The sequence below is a fragment of the Podarcis bocagei genome (genome assembly GCF_964188305.1).
Source record: "Podarcis bocagei genome assembly, chromosome: 11".
In the NCBI taxonomy this organism is placed as follows: domain Eukaryota; kingdom Metazoa; phylum Chordata; class Lepidosauria; order Squamata; family Lacertidae; genus Podarcis; species Podarcis bocagei.
Window position 1 is genome coordinate 8,702,671 of NC_138136.1, and position 18,342 is coordinate 8,721,012.

General features: G+C 39.4%; 1 protein-coding gene across 5 annotated transcripts in view; it reads left to right on the plus strand.

Annotated features, from left to right (window-relative positions):
* The window catches only part of AOPEP (aminopeptidase O (putative)), a 197,547-nt gene that overhangs the window by 149,990 nt on the left and 29,215 nt on the right, over positions 1 to 18,342 (plus strand). The window lies entirely within an intron of this gene.

Genomic DNA, 18,342 nt, shown 5'->3' on the forward strand with positions numbered 1-18,342 from the left:
CAGAACCCAGAAGGCTGAGCAGTAAAGCACATTCAAAGCATGGTTACCTTGCTCTTCAGAAAAGGAAAAAAACCCAACTATAATATTTGTATTTTTATATTTTTAGCTATCTATAAAAATACAAAATGAGGCTATTTTTAAAATATGAATTCTTGGTTATTTCCCACCCCAGAACACAGCATATAACAAACCCAGCAATGATTATGCTTTCTTGTCTTTTCAGCTAAAATGTGTTAAAACAAGCACCCCCTATATTATGTAAAATTATTAAAATTAGGAAACAAGGCATTACAGTTGTACAAGGACAGTAAAACTACATATAAGGCTAAAGTAAGAAGTTCAGGTCACTTTAAAATGGTTAACTTGTCAAGTGTTCAGTTTGCATTGTGGTGTTTTTTTAAAAAAATTGTGGAAAATATTAATTGAGTCATGTTTCCTTAATGTTAATACAGTGGTACCTCAGGTTACATATGCTTCAGGTTACATACGCTTCAGGTTACACACTCCGCTAACCCAAAAATAGTGCTCCAGGTTAAGAACTTTGCTTCAGGCTGAGAACAGAAATTGTGCTCCGGCTGCGCGGCAGCAGCAGGAGGCCCCATTAGCTAAAGTGGTGCTTCAGGTTAAGAACAGTTTCAGGTTAAGAACGGACCTCCGGAACAAATTAAGTACTTAACCCGAGGTACCACTGTATCCCATTAAAATAATATCTGTATTTTTTATCATGTTCATGTCCTTGATTTCTTTCAGCTGCTGTAATCACAAGGTGGCATTTGGGTAGTGCTGTCCCAATTTTATCCAAAAGGTTGCTCAGTCTGGGAGATGAGTCTCAGAATGATCCATTTAAGGGATTATGTTGTAAAAGTTGCTTCAGTGTGATGCTGTTTGTCTTTGTCAAAAGTGGTGTGTCGTCATGTTCTCACAAATCTCATAGAAGTGTTCCATATGTTTATGTGTTGACAAAATATAGTATACTGTTCTCATAGTGCTAACAAAACTATAGGGTAGCCCAAGAGGATGGTAATATAATCCAGTTCTATACAAGAACCTAATATTCCAAATTGCAAGAATTGACCTTGGCTAATGGTACGTTGCATTATTAGCTATGATTATTAAATACCTGGCTTCCTGGCTGATTTTTCTCCCAGTGCGCGCTCTCTCTTTCTTTCTCTCTCTCTCTTTCCCTCTCTCTCTTTCTCACAAACAATGGTGTTTCTACAAGTCCAATAAAATCGGGAAAACAAATAATACAGTCTGCAGCAAAAGCCACTGAAATTTAGCAAAGCTATACAACATATTGAAACGATGGACAAATAAAAAAGTATCCACCTAGAGGAAAATATAAATCAAAAGTGGTGCCTGATGAACTTCTTTAGGGAGAACTGGTCACCATCCACCCAACTTGCAGATGGTAAAAGTAAAGGTACCCCGACCATTAGGTCCAGTCACGGATGACTCTGGGGTTGCAGCACTCATCTCGCTCTACAGGCCGAGGGAGCCAGCGTTTGTCCGCAGACAATTTTTCCGGGTCATGTGGCCAGCATGACTAAGCCGCTTCTGGTGAACCAGAGCAGCGCACGGAAACGTTGTTTACCTTCCCACCGGAGCAGTACCTATTTATCTACTTGCACTTGACGTGCTTTCGAACTGCTGGGTGGCATGGTAAGGTAAAGGTAAAGGTACCCCTGCCCGTACGGGCCAGTCGTGTCCGACTCTAGGGTTGTGCACCCATCTCACTTAAGAGGCCGGGGGCCAGCGCTGTCCGCAGACACTTCCGGGTCACGTGGCCAGCGTGACGAAGCTGCTCCGGCGAACCGGCACCAGAGCAGCACACGGAAACACCGTTTACCTTCCCGCTATACAGCGGTACCTATTTATCTACTTGCACTTAAGGGTGCTTTCGAACTGCTTGGTGGGCAGGAGCTGGGACCTAAAGACGGGAGCTCACCCCGCCACTGGGATTCGAACCGCCGACCATGCGATCGGCAAGTCCTAGGCACTGAGGTTTTACCCACAGCGCCACCCGCGTCCCTAGGTGGGATGGTAGGAGGCAACAAAGAACTACCTTAGTCGAATAAAGGGTTCAAGCAAGTTCAGGTGGGAGATTCGCAAGCACTCTTTGCAGCTTTTAAATAAATAAATAAATAAATAAATATTAATTTTTAAGTGTACGAAAAGAAAATGCATTTTAGTATAAACTAATTATAGGAAAACAACATCTAGTTACAAAAAAATAAATTTGGATGAAAATTATATTTCTGGGCAGACACATAATAAGTGCATCAAATAAGTATCTGAATCATTAAAAACACACCCACCCCCCAATTTTTCTGTTTCAGGGTATAGGGGGAACAAAATTAAGAACACTATCATGGGAGGTGGGAACACTGATACCTCAAGTCATCCAAATCCACTTAAAAGTTGGAGATGGAGACAGCCAGTGTTCCTGTATATATATATCACAAAATCATACTATACCAAAATAATTTCATCTTTTTTGACTTTGGCCTCTAGGAAATATGGGAAGTAAGGAAACATGTCCCATACTTTTGCATACCAGTAATCCAGAAAAATCAAGAATTTTGGAATTATGAATTGTGTACGTAATGCATTTTTTTAAAGCTTGTGTTTTCAGAACACTCACTCTCTCTTTCTTTCTCTCCCTATATATAACATGTATGTATTTTTAATGGTAATTCTTTAACTTCTATGCCTCCAGTCAATTCATTTGGTAGAAGAAAGGTAGTTGTTTCCTCACGTTAATTTATTTCAAATACTCTAGCATTATTTTAGTTCACAGAACACTCCCATAACAAAGCAAAATAGAAACAAACTAATGCTCATTTGCTAAAAATATAAATTCTAGACAATGCTTTTTTCTGGGGCGGGGGAGAAGGAAACTCAAATGCACCAAAAAACTATCAGTTTCAACAAACTTGTCCGTAACCTCTAACCAAGGTATTTCGCTTCTAAAGCTAATTTTAACAAAGTGCTTTTAAATTACTTTATATGCAAAATTCTTAGGAGTGTTTTTCATGAACTGAGTTTGCTCTGGCTTTTAAGTCCCTACATACCTAATACAATCTCTTCCAAACTCAGATTGGTTTGATTTTCTTGGACAGAACTAAGACAAGTTTGCAGTCTTCTTATTTCTGTGGGTACAATCCCCAGAAATGTTTTTACTATGAAAGCTCTGTCATAATAAATGGAACTTGTGTTCTGCCCAGCATCTTTTAACATTAATATAGGAGATGTAGGAGATGTTCCCATTTTCTTCTGCTTACAGGCAATGTTTTAAATTTTTATGTTACTTAAATTGTGCATCTATAAAGAGCATGATAAAAGTCAAAAGAAAAACCTACTGATGGAAACTTTAATTCACTAAAGTGATGACAGTCAAATAGTTTTTAGTACCAACTTTAAGAACATCAATAGTTGAATAGGGAACACTTTTTACATAGTGCTGGTTTGCAGATTTCTTTGATTTTTTTAAAAACAATGTTAGCAACCTCTTAGAATGTTATAGAAATGGTTCTGTAAGTAACTGTAACACCTTGAGAATAATATTCTGTAGCATCCAATAATTAACACCTGCCAGTTATTAAAAAATCTAGTTAAATCATGAAATAGGCTACCAAAGTATTCTGTAAAGGAGATATTTTTGGCAATTTTATCTGAATTGACATTGCCAGAGTTTCCAAGAATTGTACATATAGTCTGGAAGCATTTGGATTGTTGAGTTAATAATTGCAGTAGTAAAATTAAAGCAAAAATTGATTAGCCTTATCGAAAGAAGACAGTTCAAGCACTGAAAGCAGGTGTAAATCAAATGGGCACTTGGTTGTAGAGGACATACATCTGTATTGCTTTCAATGGGATGTACATTCAGATGCACATCTGGGTTCAAACTGAACATCCATGTTTTGTCTAAACTGCTTATTTAAAATATTTATTTAAAATATCTCCTAGTTGCTCTGGGAAAGCCATGAGTCTTGGAGCCACTTACAAAATAATATTAATAAAATTATTCAAGCTGCTAAAATGAAAAATAAGTTAGCATTTTGTATCATAATAGTCAGTGGGTTTTAAGAATATTTGTTTGTGTGTGTAAATTTCTTACCATATTCCTGTTGTAAATTAATCCTATATTTAACTTTGTGGGCAGTGTATGTTTGTGTTGTGTTAGAATGAACTGTTGTATGAATGTAAGTGATGCAGTGAAGAGGAATAGGCAGAAGGTGGATAAAGGGACAGGGCATAAAGAAAAGAGAAAACATAAAACATAGTTTATTACATTCTTACAAGTTGATGGAATCTCTGCTTAATTGTTGTGGTTGGCGTTCTGTTTAATTTGATTTTAGAAGGTGGTCGCTAATACTTGAATGTTTTATTGTGTTTCGTATAAAAATTTCTGAGCTAATCGGGGATGGAAAATATCTGGAATGGACTCTAAAAATACACAGAATGGGAGTGGAAGGCAGACTTCTGGACATTTTTTGCATATTAGATCATTCTGGAGAATATAAAATAATTGGGGACTAAAGTTCATGATTTTTAAGTGAATTGCCACAGTGTTCAGGTTTTAAGGGTTTTTTAAAAAAATATTTTTGTTGTGTCGAAAACCAAGTTGTCCTTTTTGGTCAAAGGGGGTGGCAGTAATGTGACCTGAGTGCCATAACATATCTATATTTAAAACTATATGAAAACTGATGCTTAGGCAGACATTTCTGATGCTAAGTACCATTGGGGGAATTGCTCTTGAAGGCAAATCCCAAAGCATGGATTTTCCTTAGGACTGTAGAGTGGGTTGCTCTCCACACATTCTGTGATTTTGATCATTATCACTGCCCTTCAGCTGATGTTATATGCAAGTTAAAAACAAAGATGCACTTCACGTCATTACATATTTGGCTCTGAAATAATGGGAAGTGAAACTTGGACAAGATGGTTGTACAGTGGTACCTTGGGTTATGTACTTAATTCGTTCCGGAGGTCCGTTCTTAACCTGAAACTGTTCTTAACCTGAAGCACCACTTTAGCTAATGGGGCCTCCCGCTGCTGCCGTGCCGCCGGAGCACAATTTCTGTTCTCATCCTGAAGCAAAGTTCTTAACCTGAAGCACTATTTCTGGGTTAGCAGAGTCTGTAACCTGAAGCGTATGTAACCTGAGGTACCACTGTAATATCAAAACTTTCTTACTAAATAGCACAGCAAAACAGTCATAGGATATTGTGCTTTAAAATGATGGAAGCTAGTCTCCAGTGTTGCAGACCCAGGAAAGAAGGTGTTAAAAAGAATTCATTTTTTAAAAGTCTTTGCTCGCTTTACAGCAACCTGAGCTTTTTATAGCAAACCTGTAGTGCATGGGATGGTACTGAAAGAAATTATTTTGTCTCTATAGGTATCTTCTGACTAAATTAACAGCACTTCAAATGAAAGTGAAGTAACTTGTCTCTATTCTAATTAAACACGAGACAAACACAGTGAGCTATCCGTGCCTTTGTTGATTTCCCACCTTCTCCCCAAAATAAGGATAAGTATGGCCCAATTGCAATGTAGTTTTCATACAAAAACAATATTTAACTTCTACTTAAAGTATCTGAAAAGTGTAAAGAAACTGGGCTCATTTTTGTGACAGCATATCTGATGTTAATATAAAACCTCCTTTGCACTGTAGTTTAAAAAACAGCAAAACCACATCACTGTTCAGCCAAATTCTTGTCTAGAAAAACTCACCCTGGATTAAATGTTTACGGATGAATTATTAAACCTCAAAAACATGAGTTTGTAGCAGAAATTTCTTCCAAATCCTTGAGGTAGCTATGGTAACACAATTTGTCCCCTCTTATTAAATGGTAATATTATTATACAAATTCACTTAAATGTCATCAGCTCAACTAAAAAGGACTACCAATAAATTCTGTTTCTTATAACAGGATTCATTAAATCTCTTTCACATCATTTTTTTTAAAATCTGTTTTTAAAATAAAGGTTATGCCTACATAGACAGCTTGTGATATACAGGGCAATCAACATAAAATCTATGTGTATAGGACATGCATTAAAGGTTGGGGTAGAGTCTATTATCTCTAAAATGGAATTATTATGCTCAAGGGTAACGTTCTGATGAAATGTTTCTTCTTGAATGTTAGGGCTGGAGGAAAATGCCATATAACCTGACCAAACCTGCTTAGAAGCCACCTGGTTTCCATTTTGCTAGCTCAACACTTCGTTAGATCTTATAAGTTTAATCATTTATGACATTTCAGTGCACTTAGATTGCATTGCGGATTTCAGATTTCTCCTTAAGTAGATCTTTCCATTATGTGAATTATCGGAAATATATTTTACATACTCTTGAGAATTTTGCCTGTTGAAGTCTATCTGGTCAGCCGCTAGGTATAAACCAGTCTCAAAGAGGCCTAGTTGACTTCATTCTGCTATCCTTAATGAGAGTTTCCTGATCAGTAGTAACTTCTACTGACACATCTTTGACACATCATGATATACTTTCCCCCATGTGCATCTACTATTGAAAATCATGTCATAGAGTTACAAGCTTGGTGGATCAGGGGAATTTTATGGACGTAGTGTATCTTGATTTCCCCCCATAATATTCTTTTGGAAAAGCTGGTAAAATGTGGACTGGACGAGATAACTATTAGGTGAATTTGTAGCTGGTTGACTGACCAAACCCCAAAAGGGCTTGTTAACTGTTCTTTGTCATCGTGGGAAAAAGTGCCAGGTGGGGTGTCCTGGGTTCATTGTTGTTCAGCATCATCCAAGTTGTTTACAAAGAGGGTACTGAGGGGATGCTCATCCAATTTGCAGATGACACCAAACTGGGAGGTGTAGTCAGAGTGACAGGATTCAAGATGACCTTAGAAGATTGGAGAACTGGGCTGAAATGAACCAGCTGCACAAATAAATGAAGGGGGACACCTGGCAAACCAGTAGTCCATGTGGAAAGGTATCTAGGGGTCTTAGTAGACCGCAAGCTTTCCATGAGTCAACAGTGTGACTAATGCTATCCTAGGCCGCATCAACAGAAGTAATAGTGTCCTGATCAAGGGAAGTCATAGTTGCTGTCTTTTCTGCCCAGGTCAGACCACACCTGGAGTACTGTGTCCAGTTCTGGACACCACAATTTAAGAAGGATATTGACACACAGTCTGCCCAGCATATAGGTGACATGCCACAATAGCTTCCTGTCACCAACCTCTTTCTAGTGCATTTCAGATCCCGTTTTACGGGGTTAGGTTCATTTTAAGACCCTGAAAAACAATGTAGCTAGTCGAAAAATATCAGTAATTCTGAGGTGTGAGATAAATTGTCCATTTATATTCAGAAGATACATTTTTTTCTAAATGAACCCCCCCCCCCCGCAATCTTTTCTGTCATTTCATACTGTATATTAAATATAACATGGCACATTACAAACCAGAACCAGATTTGAGTCAGGGAGACCTGGTTTCGAATCCTCCCTCAGCTGTAAATCAAATGATATTTTCACACTGAGACCTTCAAGTCCAGGTTTGTAATGCAGGTGTAAAACACTCACTGACTAGAAAGCTTGCTCATAGTGAAAATGCATCTCTTCCCTATGGGCACAGTGAGAGAGAGGCAATTTAAACTTCTTGTGTAAACGAAAACAAACAAAGCCAACCTGGTTGACTGTGCAAGTGATCTCTCATATTAACCTACTTCACAAGGTTGCTGTGAAGACAAGATAAGGATGTAAACACTGACTTGAACTCCTTGCATGAAGGGTGAGATTTAAATGTGATAAATAAATTGGTAGACCAGAGTTATTTGCCTCAGACCATTTCTGTTCTTTTAGCTTCATTGGAAGTCAGATACACAGCTCCAGACTTCTTTCTGCATATGCATCCTAATTCAAATCCATATAAGTTTTTCCAGTACAGTATTTCAGTCTTTTAACTACAGTGTATCAATACGCTTGTTAGCAGCTGGTTTTCTGGATACTTTTATTAAATTCATATGTTGGCTAAAATGAGCATATGTTTGTCCCTGAAGGAGAACTGCTTGCATTCATTTGAAAGAAAGGAGCCTAGATTAAAACAACAGCATTCACAAATATCATTTGAGGTATACCGTGACAATGTCTTTCTAAATGTGTTTGCTGTTAAAAAAAAAACGGCGCTTTGAGCTCTTCGTAATATTTCATTTTCCTTTATTTTTGTCCTTGTGAGGAGAAGCAATTGTTTTAAGAATGTTTTAGTTTAATTGCAGCCAGCAGAAAACAGCCCTGAAGGCAAATTGACAAAGAGTTTATGACTAAAGTGTCTTAACGGTCTCCCTTTTATTCTTTTTGGTTTTGACTGAAAGTACAGGCTGTGAAAGATACCCTGAGCCTATAAACCCTGTTTTTTGGACCACTAGCACTGCTTTCTTATCTGTATTTAATGAGGAAGCTCTAACTAAAGGGAGCCATTCACTATCAAAGCTGTGGGCTAGCTGCCCCCACCCTCTCATTCTTTTTAAAAGAGAAGGGTAGGAAGGCATTTAGTTTGGGAAATCTTGTAAAAGAAATTTACTGAGAAAGCATTCTACACAAACGCCCCTTCAAGCAGGGGGAAAAAGTGCTTGACTCTGTTGTGTCTGAAGCTAGAAGGCTTCTCTTTGTAATATTCAAAGGTCAAATTCTCTAATTCTGTTTTGGGACTTGTTTGTGTTGAGTTTTAGCCAGCATTCTCCAGTACACAGTAGTGAATTTTTTTATTTTTTTTTGAGCCTCCTCTTCTCTCCCCACACCCAACTGCTGTTTTCAGTCAGTATAAACAGTTCCTTTCCACAATAACATGGTCAAATATAGCAGAGAACCAATTTCTTGGAGAATTGACTCCTCGTGCATTTCTTAACCATTTTTGGAAAGAATTGATCTATCTGTAGATGTAGGAGAGGGAGGCAGTAGCTGTAAATTGAAGTGACATCATATGTATTACTACCATTGATCCGCTTTTAGAATACAGCCAGGATAAAAGGAAATGGCATCAGGGAGGAAGTATGCTCATTTCGGCACTGATCCCAGTGTGATAATGGAGTAATAATAGAAATCACGCCACCGTCAATTGGTTGCTGCATTAGTCCAGGGCACATTTCCCTTTGAGGAGGCTTTCAATGACTTCATTCAAGTGCAGGCTGTAGCAAATGGGATATTCAACATACCAGCTGTATTCCTTTGGTGATTTGTGTCCTGGCTTAGGGGCGCACTGCAAGTAATGCTGCTGGATGCTCAAGTGCATTTATCTGTGTCACATTTTTATGGCTGTTGAAGGTCAGTAGTCAAATGTTTCAATGACATTTTTTCCTAGCATAAATTGTGGACCTGGCATTTATTACATTATGCTAATACAAGGGTTGACAAATAGTCTCTTTTAGGGTGGGTGGTCTTCTGGGATGAGAGGCCAATGACCTTGTAGAAAGCAGCAAGAAAGCTTGGGAAGAGGCAAGGTTGGTTTTCACTGTGCTTTTTACAAGTTATTGGGAAGAAGGAGCCAGGGAAACTGTCAGATAATGCTTTACCAAAAAAAAAATCCTGTGCTTGATTTGTGGAAACTTTCTCAAAACAATTGGCAGCTCAGCACTTTATGGCAAAATAAAGGACAATGATTTTGACATTTTAAAATTTAGCTTGTTGACGGAGATGAAAAATTGCAAAGGTACATGTCTTGTTTCTTACCCAGTAGTTGCATAAACTCAGACTCAGTATTTGGAAAACCCAAATCTATGCACGATCTGTTTAGTAAGAGCATACAGAGCTGTTTTATATGGAATCAGACAATCTGTCAATCTAGCAATAGTCTGGTGCTGTGTTTCTTATCTTTTGTTTGACTGCATCTTTTTATATTTGTTGCTCTTTGCAAACTTTATTTTGCATTATTCTGAGTCATCTTTGAAATTTAAAGGCTAAGTAATGCAAACTCCAAAAAGCAGGGAGGGTTCATGATCCTGTAGAGAAGTAGAGCACAATTCAGCATGTTTTGTTTGTAACACAGTAACAATGATTTAAAACCTTAATAGTTGCAGTTATAGGATTATTTGCCTTTAAAAAACAGAGTCTAGTAAGGGTTCCATTTCAGGGGAAATGGCTTTCTAGCTGGCATATGGTGCTGTTCTTTGGAATGTTACAAGATACTTCAGCGTGCTCAATCACAGTGTAATAATTTATGTCCTCTCCCTAGTACGCTTACTTGAAAGAACATTTGGTACAAACAATCATGGGAAAATAACTTTATTTTTATGGGATAAAGATGGGTTAGGCTTAGAAGTGTCTGCTTCACATTGTGTTTCAGCAAAACGCATTTCATACCAGCAGAGGTCGCTGTATTTTTATCACCCACACGTCAGTTCTTTTTAACTTGCTTTGCTTGTTAAATTTTATGGACTACTTCCTAGCCAAAGCTCTCAGAAATGACCATTGCATATCTTCACTCCTGTTCAGTTGCTCTAGGCTTTTACCAACACTTTGCAGACATAAAGGTCTCAAGGGCACATGTACCTCCTCATTAGCTTTTATATCAGAAGCAGCTTAGTCACAGCATGTATGCCTAATGGATTGGGTCTGGACTTCGCCTCATGTGGGCAGAAAGGCTCCTTCCATCCATGGAAAGCTTTTGATCCAGCAGAGAGATCCTGCTGGCAGATTAGGAACCCCCTAGAACAGTGTAGTACAGGCATCCCCAACCTTCAGCCCTCCAGATGTTTTGGACTGCAGTTCCCATCATCCCTGACCACTGGTCCTGTTAGCTAGGGATCATGGGAGCTGTAGGCCAAAACATCTGGAGGGCTGAAGGTTGGGGATGCCTGGTGTAGTAGGTGGTGTTGGAGACTTATGGGGGAGGAGTAAATTTGCCCCCTGTCTCCCACCCTGCTGATGGGATGGTAGGAGAGTCCCCAAAGTGGATCACTGCTCAGGGAATTCTTCCACCTCTGTAAACAATGTATTGATCCAACCGGTTGTATATGGATGATTTTCACTGAAATCATGAAGTAAGCTCAGTTGTACAGTAACACTTTTAGAGTTGTGATGTGGAGTCTTTATCTTCTACAGCAGGCAGAGCCTGTCTAGGTAAGACATGTTCCCACTTTTCCCCCTGGTAGATCTGAAAACATTCCACCACTTTTCAACAGCTGTAATTGAGTCTCACCTTAATTTGAAAAGTAACTATCCCACTTTGAGTGCTGACAGCAAGCAACTTGTGTTGCCTTATGTGGAAGTACTCTGACGTAGGTTATTTGAAAATTGTGGCATTCTGCCCAAAAGGCACTTTTGGTGGTATTGTTGACTTTTGGAAAATATAAGCAAACAACTGAGAATAGTGTGTGTTGATGACAAGAAAGTATTAGGAATACAGGAGATACATATCACATGGTTACAGTTGTTTCAAATTGCTGCTGCAGATCACACATCATGCATGGAAACATTTGGTCACATAAACAAATTATGTGTCAGTGGAGAAAGTTGATAAATGAAAATCTTCTCACATCAGGTAAACTGATAGTTTTAAGACAGTTTTTCTTAATGTGATTATTTGGTTGTTTTTGCTTAAATCAATCTATAATGTGAATATAACACTATAGTGATTACAATGTGCATTTCTTTTGTTTTCTGCATTGTATTCTGCACTAACTACAGTGGTACCTCGGGTTAAGTACTTAATTCGTTCCAGAGGTCCGTTCTTAACCTGAAACTGTTCTTAACCTGAAGCACCACTTTAGCTAATGGGGCCTCCAGCTGCCACCACCACACAATTTCTGTTCTCATCCTGAAGCAAAGTTCTTAACCCGAGGTACTATTTCTGGGTTAGCAGAGTCTGTAACCTGAAGCGTATGTAACCTGAAGCGTATGTAACCCGAGGTACCACTGTATTCACATACTGGTGTGAGAGGGTATCTTGAGAATGTCACAAATGTACCTTATGTGAAAATGGATCAAGGTTGGCCTCAAGTACTGGAAGTTTATTGAACTGATTAAAATCTATTGGAAAAGGGTCCCTCGTACGCAAAGGAACCAGAGGAGAGAAACACATTTTTCAGTGTGATTTTTGGTGCAATCCTATACGTGTCAACTCAGACAAGTTCCACTGGTTCAGTGAAGCTTACTCCTGGGTCCATGGGTATAACATTGTAGGCTTTGTTGTGTCTATACAAGTTCAGTCCTGGAATCAGTATAAGGCCCAGAGGCCTATAGTCAAGCATTTGCATTAGTACTCTGTCTTGCTTTATTAATGTTATTAGTACTTATACACCCATTAATTTTATTTCAGTTACAGATCTGTCAGCATTAACTCTTAACATGAAATTAAGAACGGGGGGGGGGGTGTCACTTCTTGGGGGAATGCATGAAAAATAGCCAACTCTTTGATCTGCTGTGTTTCTAGATTTTCACAGTTGTTCAAAGCCAAAGGCCTCCGCCACGAAATACAGAGCTATATATGAGGCTCGGTGAGGTAAAGCAAGGACATGTGGTTACCTTGCTTCTACATTTCTCTGCTTTTCTTGGCCAAAGTTAGATCTTTAATGAACTTTCTTTTAAACAATAGCTCCTTGTATGTGTAGCATGTTAGGTCTCTGCCAAAGATACATTTCAAAAGAAACCACAACTACCCTTCAATTTCTAAATCTTTGGTGCCGTTTCCTTTTAGAAGTGACATTTATTAGATGGTGTTATGCAGCATTTGAAATTCAATTTGCATTCAGAAGTAATTCCCTTGCCAAGACATTAATTTCCAAGAAGTCTCCCCAGCTTTTTAGTTTTAGTTTAGGTTCCCTATATCTTCAAAGCAGTTAATCTTTAACACCTATTGGGAGAGCCAACATGGAGATATAGTGGATATAGTGGACAGCAGCTCTTATTGGCTCAGTCTTGCATATCCAATGGTCTGCATTGGGAGTCAAAGTCCACAACATCTGCAGGACACAATGTTGGTTGGGCAACCCCTTCTAGGTGGCACTGAGGTTTAAACCACAGAGCCTAGGACTTGCTGATCAGAAGGTCGGAGGTTCGAATCCCCGCGACGGGGCGAGCGCCCATTACTCGGTCCCTGCTCCTGCCAACCTAGCAGTTCAAAAGCACGTCAAAGTGCAAGTAGATAAATAGGTACCGACTTCCGGGTTAGCGCCATCGGCAATGGTGGAGTTCCTCTGACCGAGAGGAACCCGCTCTGTGAAAATCGGGTCTTGCCGCCGCGGCGAAGGTGGAGACCCTTCAAAAATCCCAGGCGGAGGAAGCCTGGGAACGTGGGATTTGGCTGACACCAAGAGCGCCTCCCCTACTCGCGGGGAAACCCTTTTTAGGGGATCCGAAGCGAAGTGGGGTGAGTGGCGCGGTGTTTTGAATTGACTGCTACTTTTACGGAGTGAAGCCGCAAAGCCATTGCCGGAGGGCGCTGACTTTTTCCTGTGGACAATTGGACTCTAAACAACTACCCGTGAGTAGAACGGAAAATTGGACTACGAAACATTTTAATTTGGCACCGAAGCGGGAAGGTTCTAAACAGGAAGGCCACCTTCCGCTTTTGTAAATAGACTGAAGCAAAAATTTTGCAAGCTAAAGTATGGAAAGTCGTATATAAAGGACTAAATTTCCTTCAGTTAAAATTACCAAAATCCCTCTTGGAAGCAGGAGAAGGGGGGGGGGGAATCTTAGATTGCTTAAACCTGCAGGAGAGAGAGTAAAGAAAGATAAATTTCCACCGTCTCGAACCTGGGAACGGGGTGTCAGAGACAGACGTTTTGGGGAAGTTCATCGACTGTGAATGAAACGTCTTTTGAGAGATAGTTAAAAAAGAGAAACATGTTGATTCCAATGTTGCCTTTTGCATTTAAAAGAAACAAAATATTTGAAAAACGAAAGTAATTTTATTTTCTTTTCTTGCTGGACCTGCTTTCAAAAGATGGATACAAATAGAAATTGTCTCCTCTAGAGGGAGCTTGTTAAACTGTTGCTGGAGTCGATCTGGGGAATTCCACAGCTGTGGAGATTAAGGATCGTGAGACCAGACTTTGACCTTGGATAAGAATGTGCTTAGAAGAAGTTTTGGTGCTTGCTTTTTGCAAGACAAGTGCTTTGTTGGAGCAGCTGCATGAGAAGATGGATTTGATGACTGTTGCAGTCAGTAATTTTAGACAAACAGTGAATACTCATATAGAAACTACTCAGGAACCAACCCAGGAATCTGCTTTGACAGGGCAAGTGCAGAAGATAATGGAGGAGGTTGTTGTTGAACCTCAAGTAACACAAATGGAGAGACCCGAGGCCTTGTCGGAACATAGAAGAAGAAGAAGAAGAGTTTGGATTTGATATCCCGCCTTTCACTCCCTTTAAGGAGTCTCAAAGCGGCTAACATTCTCCTTTCCCTTCCTCCCCCACAACAAACACTCTGTGAGGTGAGTGGGGCTGAGAGACTTCAAAGAAGTGTGACTGGCCCAAGGTCACCCAGCAGCTGCATGTGGAGGAGCGGAGACGCGAACCCGGTTCCCCAGATTACGAGACTACCACTCTTAACCACTACACCACACTGGCTCTCTGTCTTTGATGACTGAATCTGGAGAAAGTCAGATTTGGAGAGATGGAGTACTGTTTGGTTTGGAGATGGGAAGTTGGATGGACCCCCCTATGCAGGGATGTTTCGGCTTTTGGGATATGGTTTTGGGCCAGGGGGAGTCTGAAGTTGTGGGGGTTCTTAACTTTGGAGGGACTTTGAAACATGCCTATAAATACTTTTTGGATTACAGTGCTGACTGTGGAGAATGGGCTGACCTGCCGAGGGGGATGGAGACATGGTTAGGTTGGAGTCTCTCCGAGACCTACTCCTCAATGAGAAAGGAAGGAAATTAAGAATAAGATCAGCAAAAGACAAAGTAAAGTGCAGGTATAAACAAGAAGAAGATCTGCAGAAGGGACATGGGAAAGACTTAAGAGCCTCGGACAGAAGATCACCAGGTTGATGGACTAGATGGAATGGATAGAAAGGACTGACATAACCCGAGACCAGGAAGAAGAGACGTTGGATGAAGATTGGAAGAAAGTTTTTAAAAATTCATTTTGAGAATTAGTGTAAAATTAATGAGTGTTAGGAAAAACGTTGGAATGAAACTACTTGGCTTTAGTAGAAATGATATAAGGAGTTATGTATAAATAAGTTTTAAGTTTTAAGGCTTTTTATGGTAAGATAAGGTTAAAATAAATTAAGGTAATTTAATGACAGAATACAGTTAAAGATGGAAAGGATTTGCTGAGTTAATAAATAGGTTAGACTGTTAAGATAAATTATAGAACAAAAATTGAGAAAGATGGAAAGAATTTGCTGAAACAATTAATTGAACTAGAATACAAAAAGGGACGTGTCAGGAGGTCGATGAAACAAGTAAATGAAAGATAAAGATATGGAATATTGGATTTTTAGTGTTGTTGTTCTTTTTTGTTATATTGTTGTATTGTTTTTTATGGTTTCCTTTTTATGTATTGTAATGTATGTCTTGTTAAATTTTGTGTTTTCTTTTTTCTTTTTTCTGTAATTGTTAAACTTTTAATAAATATCATTTAAAAAAAAGAAAAAAAAGGATAAATAGGTACCACTCCAGCGGGAAGGTAAACGGCGTTTCCATGCACTGCTTTGGTTCGCCGGAAGCGGCTTAGTCATGCTGGCCACATGACCCGGAAGCTGTACGCCGGCTCCCTGGGCCAATAAAGTGAGATGAGCACTACAACCCCAGAGTCTGTCACGACTGGACCTAATGGTCGGGGTCCCTTTACCTTTACTAAAGTTGAAGTAAACTTAAAGGGGGGGCATAAAAGCCTATGTTTAAAATATTGCTGCCTTTAACAACTATTTATTTTATGTTTTCTTACTGGTGCATTTCTGATTTCCAAGAAACAAGTAGTTTGCTTCACGATCCCAAGCAGAAGCAAGTTCCATTGAGTTTACTGTAATTTGCTTTGTAGTATGTGTGCTTAGGGTTGCAGCTTTAAACATGCACATGTATGTATCTGTGCTCACATATATTTAAGAAATATATTTTAAGTACAGTATTTTAATGCACAAACACTGAGAAGCAGGGGTCAGTTTTGGATGACCATGCCAAGCCAGTCAGGTTCATGCACCACCACAGTGGTTTTGTTTTGTTTTGTTTTGGCACTATTACAGCTAGTAAAATGCTTGGGGGCACATGCATGTGATAAGCTCAGCTGAGGCTGGAGAAGCTGGAAGTCAGCTCGCACTAGGTTTCTCAGTCAGCTGCCATGTACTGAAGTGGTTGTGTAAATTTCCCCTTTGAGACCCCATTCAGAGACTCAAAAAACAAATCATTCTATAAACCTGTACTCATTTATGGCATGTCATCTCTTCAATTTAAGGAGACTAACAAAGAATGATTGCAGGTTACAAAGTGATGAGAAATTTACATTTACAGTGGTGCCTCGCAAGACAAAATTAATCCATTCCGCGAGTCTCTTCGTCTTGCGGTTTTTTCGTCTTGCGAAGCACGGCGCTTAGCGGCTATTAACGGCTTAGCGGCTTTAAGAAAAAGGAAACAAACTCGCAAGAACTCACAAGATGTTTCGTCTTGCGAAGCAAGCCCATTGGGAAATTCGTCTTGCGGAACGACTAAAAAAACGGAAAACTCTTTCGTCTTGCGCGTTTTTCGTCTTGCGAGGCATTCGTCTTGCGAGGTACCACTGTACCTGAGGACATGTAGAGGCTAGTCAATGAGCACAAAATCATCTGTCCCTTCATGGCTGATTCATACACAAGAGACTCTTAATTAAATGAAAATGACTCAGGATCAAAACACCTCAAGGACCACAAGAGGTCCAGAGGGTGGCAACCCGGGAAGGGGCCTTCTCTGCAGTGGCTCCCCGTTTGTTGACTGCTGTCCCCAGGGAGACTTTCCTGGCACCTTCATTACATATCTTTAGGCACTAGGAGAAAACATTTCTCTATAACCAGGCCTTTGGCTGGCTGGCTGAAGATTCTATGGTCTCTAAATGTGTTTGTGGGAGCAGGGTTATTAGGGTTTTTTGTTTTGGTTTTATTATGTAAATTGTGTTCTCATTTTGTATCTTTATGTTGTGAACTGCTCTGTGATATTCAGATGAAGGGCAGTATACATATTTAAACTACAACAACCAGACTGGTGAGGAGGGCCCAAAGCAGATGGAAAGAGAAAACAATGATTTCTCCCAAGATAGGGAGTCAATTCCATAGTAATTTCTATTGCAAATGAGCTTAATCTTCAGGGTTTGGGACATTTGAGTAACCAAAAAATGTCTAGGATAATCAGCTATTACCTTGTTCCTTTTCTGTTTTAAGGGTGATCTCACAAGTGACACCAGTGAAGAAAATCATAATATGGTTAGGGCTGCAAGCGATACAGGGTTATTCTAAGAATCTGGAAAGTGGGCCTTATGCTTAAATTTGTTGTTTTATCATCTGGTTTGACAGTTAGGATTTTAAAGTGCATTTTCTGTACAGTATTGATTTTAAGTGGGAATTTGTGGGTTAATGTAATCAATCTATCCATATGGAGTCCGTGTTCTTTATTTGTTAGAATTTGATCCCCGTACCAAAATATAGCAAGTATGGGTACAGTAGGCAAAGTCGCCACACAAAAAGATCTGGAAGCATTTCAACAGTTGGTGTTCAGATGTGATAAAGTGGGATTACTGAGTAATACCATGCTTCTGTTTTGCATGCACAAGCTTATTTCTACACATGGCATTTTTTATTTTCTTCTTCATGCCGTACACTTGTAGAAACTAAATAAGAAAACCTTTATAGGACATTCAGGACCCAGAATTTCCAAATCAAATGATATCTCCTGGTAGCTGACATATATTAGTACTTTAGTTTTCAATGAATTATTTATTTTTCCATCCGATGAAAACAGAGTAAATGGAACACTTAAGCTCCATCAGACGTTTTCCTTCAGATTACCTGAACCTAAATTCTTAGCTCTTTTTGTCTGTAAACACAAGATGGCTGCAGTCTTTGGCACACTTACCTGTGAGTAAGGCTCATTGAACACAGTGGGACTTGTTTCTTAGTAAATAGGCATATAGTTGCACCATAAAAGATGCAAGTATTCACATATTTCATCAATTGTACAACTGAAAGGGAACTTGGGCAACTTTGCACTGGAAATGTACCATCACAATATGTACTTGTCTGCCACCAAGCTTGTTTTTGTTTCTCAGTCATACAAACAAATGCTTCATATCATAAAACTGACAGACCTCTGTCTAGTTCAGCAGTCTTCTGTGTTTCTGAGCTTTCGGGAGCTGATGCAGTTTAACTTGCACTCTTGTTTTTCTGCCTT